The sequence below is a fragment of the Salmo trutta genome, chromosome 21, assembly GCF_901001165.1.
Source record: "Salmo trutta chromosome 21, fSalTru1.1, whole genome shotgun sequence".
Lineage (NCBI taxonomy): Eukaryota > Metazoa > Chordata > Actinopteri > Salmoniformes > Salmonidae > Salmo > Salmo trutta.
This window is the reverse complement of record NC_042977.1, coordinates 51,334,207-51,340,206: the sequence shown is the minus strand read 5'-3', so window position 1 is coordinate 51,340,206 and position 6,000 is coordinate 51,334,207. Positions and strand designations below refer to the sequence as shown.

Sequence of the window (6,000 nt, the reverse complement as noted above, 5' to 3'; positions counted from 1 at the left end):
TCTGGTTCTAACATCAGTCCTTTGTCCTGTTCTTGTCCAACATTCTGATTGTGCCCACATTTTTAGACATGTGTAGACAATTAAAAGAAGCGTTGTGATTTGATCTTCCTGTGTCTGGATATCTGACAAGGTTAGATGGATCTGGAGAGCGAAACCATTTCAATCATAATTTATATCTAAAATCATTGACAGGTGATACCATTGACTTCCCTGCTGAAAAAACCCCAGCATAAACTAGCATAGGATGGTGACCGGACTTTGTTGTGTTTTTGCCAGTGGTGGGAAAAAGTACTACATTTTTATACTTGAATAAATGTAAAGATGCCTTAATAGAAAATGACTCAAGTAAAAGTGAAAGTCGCCCAGTAAAATACTACTTGAGTAAAAGTCAAAAAGTATTTTGGTTTTAAATATACTTAAGTATCAAAAGTAAATGTAATTGTTCAAATATACATAGGAATCGAAAGTTAAAGGACAACTATAAATCATTTCACATTCTTTATATTAAGCAAACCAAATGCCACTATTTTTGTGTTGTTGTATTTTTGTATTTTACCTCCTTTTCCTACCCAATTTCGATCTGGTCTCATCGCTGCAACTCCCCAATGGGCTCGGGAGGCTAAGGTTGAGTCATGCGTCCTCCGAAACATGACCCACCAAACCATGCTTCTTAACACCCGCTCGCTTAACCCGGAAGCCAGCCGCACCAATGTGTCAGAGGAAACACCGTTAAACTGACGACCGAGGTCAGCCTGCAGGCACCCGGCCCACCACAAGGAGTCACTAGAGAGAGATGAGCCAAACCCTCCCCTAACCCAGCCAAACCCTCCCCTAACCCGGACGACGCTGGACCAATTTTGTGCCGCCCTATGGGACTCCCAATCACGGCCGGTTGTGATACAGCCCGGGATCTAACCCGGGTCTGTAGTGACACGTCTAGCACTGCGATGCAGTGTCTTAGACCGCCGCGCTACTTTCGGGAGGCCCACAAATTAAGCGTTTGTGTTTATTAAGTCCACCAGATCAGAGGCAGTAGGGATGACTAGGGATGTTCTCTGTTTAGTGAGTTCTCCAGATCAGAGGCAGTAGGGATGACCAGGGATGTTCTCTGTTTAGTGAGTCCACCAGATCAGAGGCAGTAGGGATGACCAGGGATGTTCTCTGTTTAGTGAGTCCTCCAGATCAGAGGCAGTATGAATGACCAGGGATGTTCTCTGTTTAGTGAGTCCTCCAGATCAGAGGCAGTAGGGAGGACCAGGGATGTTCTCTGTTTAGTGAGTCCTCCAGATCAGAGGCAGTAGGGATGACCAGGGATGTTCTCTGTTTAGTGAGTCCTCCAGATCAGAGGCAGTAGGGATGACCAGGGATGTTCTCTGTTTAGTGAGTCCTCCAGATCAGAGGCAGTAGGGATGACCAGGGATGTTCTCTGTTTAGTGCGTGAATTGGACTATTCTCCTGTCCTGCTAAACATTCAACATGTAACGAGTACTTTTGGGTGCCAGGGAAAATCTTTGGAGTAAAACATACATTAATTTCTTTAGGGATGTAGTGAAGTAAAAGTAAAATTTGTCAAAAATGTAATTAGTAAAGTAAACTACAGATACCCCAAAGTATTTTTACTAAAGTACTTTACACCACTGGTTTTTAGTGGTGACCAGCCTTCGCTGTATTTTTGGTGGTGACCAGCTTTCACTGTATTTTTGGTGGTGACCAGCCTTCGTTGTATTTTTGGTGGTGACCAGCCTTCACTGTGTTTTTGGTGGTGACCAGCTTTCATTATGTTTTTAGTGGTGACCAGCCTTCGCTGTATTTTTGGTGGTGACCAGCCTACACTGTATTTTTGGTGGTGACCAGCCTTCACTGTATTTTTGGTGGTGACCTGCCTTCACTGTGTTTTTGGTGGTGACCAGCCTTCACTGTATTGTTGGTGGTGACCAGCCTTCACTGTATTTTTGGGGGTGACCAGCCTTTGCTGTATTTTTGGTGGTGACCATCCTTCACTGTATTTTTGGTGGTGACCTGCCTTCACTGTGTTTTTGGTGGTGACCAGCCTTCACTGTATTTTTGGTGGTGACCTGCCTTCACTGTGTTTTTGGTGGTGACCAGCCTTCACTGTATTTTTGCTGGTGACCAGCCTTCACTGTATTTTTGCTGGTGACCAGCCTTCACTGTATTTTTGCTGGTGACCAGCCTTCACTGTATTTTTGCTGGTGACCAGCCTTCACTGTATTTTTGGGGGTGACCAGCCTTCGTTATGTTTTTGGTGGTGACCAGCATTCACTGTATTGTTGGTGGTGACCAGCCTTCGCTGTATTTTTGGTGGTGACCAGCCTTCACTGTATTTTGGGGGTGACCAGCCTTCACTGTATTTTTGGGGGTGACCAGCCTTCGCTGTATTTTTGGGGGTGACCAGCCTTCGCTGTATTGTTGGTGGTGACCAGCCTTCGCTGTATTGTTGGGGGTGACCAGCCTTCGCTGTATTTTTGGGGGTGACCAGCCTTCGCTGTATTTTTGCTGGTGACCAGCCTTCACTGTGTTTTTGCTGGTGACCAGCCTTCGTTATGTTCTTAATGGTGACCAGCCTTCGTTATGTTCTTAATGGTGACGAGCCTCCTTCAACTAACAGATTAGATTAGCTTAGAAAAATGTACATTATTTATCTTTGTATAGCGTAAGATAAATTCATTTATGAATTAATCAATCAATATATGTGTAAAAACACAGATATTAAAACAAACAATTCAAAAAACCTAACTGCAATAGAGCATGATGGGAAATATGATCATGATGGGTGTGGTTTTGCAAAAAGGTAATTACATACCTACAGTAGAAAAGAGGAGAATATCTTATTTCGGTCACGCTTTAAATGACGTTCAGCTTATAAAGGCTTCATAAAGCCTTCATAATGCCTTCATAAGCACAAAAATGTGTTAAAGTATCTAAACTCAGCAAAAAAAGAAATGTCCTCTCACTGTCAACTGCGTTTATTTTCAGCAAACTGAACATGTATAAATATTTGTATTAACATAACAAGATTCAACAACTGAGACATAAACTGAACAAGTTCACAGACATGTGACTAACAGAAATTGAATAATGTGTCCCTGAACAAAGGGGGGGTCAAAATCAAAAGTAACAGTCAGTATCTGGTGTGGCCACCAGCTGCATTAAGTACTGCAGTGCATCTCTTCCTCATGGACTGCACCAGATTTGCCAGTTCTTGCTGTGAGATGTTACCCCACTCTTCCACCAAGACACCTGCCAGTTCCCGGACATTTCTGGGGGGAACGGCCCTAGCCCTCACCCTCCGATCCAACAGGTCCCAGACATGCTCAATGGGATTGAGATCCGGGCTCTTCGCTGGCCATGGCAGAACACTGACATTCCTGTCTTGCAGGAAATCACTCACAGAACGAGCAGTATGGCTGGTGGGATTGTCATGCTGGTGGGTCATGTCAGGATGAGCCTGCAGGAGGGGTACCACATGAGGGAGGAGGATGTCTTCCCTGTAACGCACAGCGTTGAGATTGCCTGCAATGACAACAAGCTCAGTCCGATGATGCTGTGACACACCGCCCCAGACCTTGACGGACCCTCCACCTCCAAATCGATCCCGCTCCAGAGTACAGGCCTCGGTGTAATGCTCATTCCTTCGACGATAAACGCGAATCCGACCATCACCCCTGGTGAGACAAAACCGCGACTCGTCATTGAAGAGCACTTTTTGCCAGTCCTGTCTGGTTCAGCGACGGTGGGTTTGTGCCCATTGGCGACGTTGTTGCCGGTGATGTCTGGTGAGGACCTACCTTACAACAGGCCTACAATCCCTCAGTCCAGCCTCTCTCAGCCTATTGCGGACAGTCTGAGCACTGATGGAGGGATTGTGCGTTCCTGGTGTAACTCGGGCAGTTGTTGTTGCCATCCTGTACCTGTCCCGCAGGTGTGATGTTCAGATGTACCGATCCTGTGCAGGTGTTGTTGCCCGTGGTCTGCCACTGCGAGGACGATCAGCTGTCCGTCCTGTCTCCCTGTAGCTCTGTCTTAGGCATCTCACAGTACGGACATTACAATTTATTGCCCTGGCCACATCTACAGTCCTCATGACTCCTTGCAGCATGCCTAAGGCACGTTCACGCAGATGAGCAGGGACCCTGTGCATCTTTCTTTTGGTGTTTTCCAGAGTCAGTAGGAAGGCTTCTTTAGTGTCCTAAGTTTTCATAACTGTGACCTTAACTGCCTACCATCTGTAAGCTGTTAGTGTCTTAACGACAGTTCCACAGGTGCATGTTCATTAATTGTTTATGGTTCATTGAACAAGCATGTGAAACAGTGTTTAAACCCTTTACAGTGAAGATCTGTGAAGTTATTTGGATTTTTACGAATTATCTTTGACAGACAGTGTCCTGAAAAAGGGACGTTTCTTTTTTTGCTGAGTTTATAACCGTATGTCATGCTTTATAAAGGGTTCATAAATGTGGCATAACTGTGTGACATAACCACCTATGTCAAATGTGACATAACCCATCATGTTGAATATGATATAAATATGTGCTTTATAAAGGGTGACGTGTTGTGCTGAAGGACGGCTTACTCTCTAAAGTGAAGTTATGTTTGTCACATTACAACTAATCTCATTTCCAGACACTTCTGCCCAAATGACAGAAGATCTGGTGGACCAACACATCAACCTTGGCCTTCATTAGTTAGGGTTCAGTTTCAAATCACATTTAGGTAGAGCATGGTGTTTGCAACGCCAGGGTTGTGGGTTCGATTCCCACGGGGGGGGCCAGCACAGAAAAATAAATGTTTATGAAATTGTATGAAATGTATGCATTCACTACTGTAAGTCGCTCTGGATAAGAGCGTCTGCTAAATGACTAAAATGTAAATGTTAACAAGATACATTGGAAATGGGCAGGGTTTAGCCATAATGACTTTTGTCACTGTGTTAACTAGTAACGATCAGGGGGAATGTTTTGGCTAGCAAAGGACATAGCCTGATGACAAATACTTTACTCAGTGAGGTCACTTCCATAGAATTCTATGGTCACTCCCGCTAAGGCCAACTTTGAATGGTTGATATCCCAGGCTTATATGTGCTGTGTGTTCAATAGCCAGGGGGTGACGTTACACCAAGAAACACTTACCTTGATGAAAGCCCCCAACCTACAGAAACAAAACAAATAAACAAAGTCATGTTTAAATCATACATTTCCTTTTATTTGTACATTTTTTAAAACAATTCAAATACATGAAGTTCAGCAATGCAACTACATTGAACATTACACAGGGCTGTGAATAGTGTAGCTGGTCTCTGAGCTGGCGGACCAATGGTTCTGCCTGCTGGAGGTACTGCATGTTGGTTCAAAACCTTGAAAGTAACAACAAAGAAAGTTAGCAGGTCTTTTAAGAAATGCCTTTGTCACATCATCTGGATAAGGGCCTTTCTGTGCTACCCCAGAAATACTCAAAAAGGCTCGTTCACACTGCACCTGGGCACCAGGCTGAGAGCCTCCTGAGCACCGGGCTAAGAGCCTCCTGAGCACCGGGCTGAGAGCCTCCTGAGGACAGGGCTAAGAGCCTCCTGAGCACCGGGCTGAGAGCCTCCTGAGGACAGGGCTGAGAGCCTCCTGAGGACAGGGCTGAGAGCCTCCTGAGCACCGGGCTGAGAGCCTCCTGAGCACCGGGCTAAGAGCCTCCTGAGCACAGGGAGATTTTAGCCTGGGGCTAAGCAAGTGTTCACACTTACACATTCTAAATTGGGCTAGCACCAACCTTAGCCCAACCAACCTTAGCCCAACCAACCTTAGCCCAACCAACCTTAGCCCAACCAACCTTACACTCAAAAATGGAAGTTTATTGGATTTTTCCCAGACCTAAGAAGTCTTCCCGGATGTGGTTTAAGCACTGTTGTGAACACAGAAAATCAAAAGTTGTTGGTTTTCTATTTAAAAAGTGTTCAATAAAAATGACTGGCTGGAAAACAGAAAGAAATTTGGA

The 6,000-nt window shown here is 45.0% G+C and overlaps 1 protein-coding gene across 2 annotated transcripts in view; it reads left to right on the top strand.

Moving 5' to 3' along the window:
- The window catches only part of LOC115157668 (protein Niban), a 63,824-nt gene that overhangs the window by 36,031 nt on the left and 21,793 nt on the right, over positions 1-6,000 (top strand). The window lies entirely within an intron of this gene.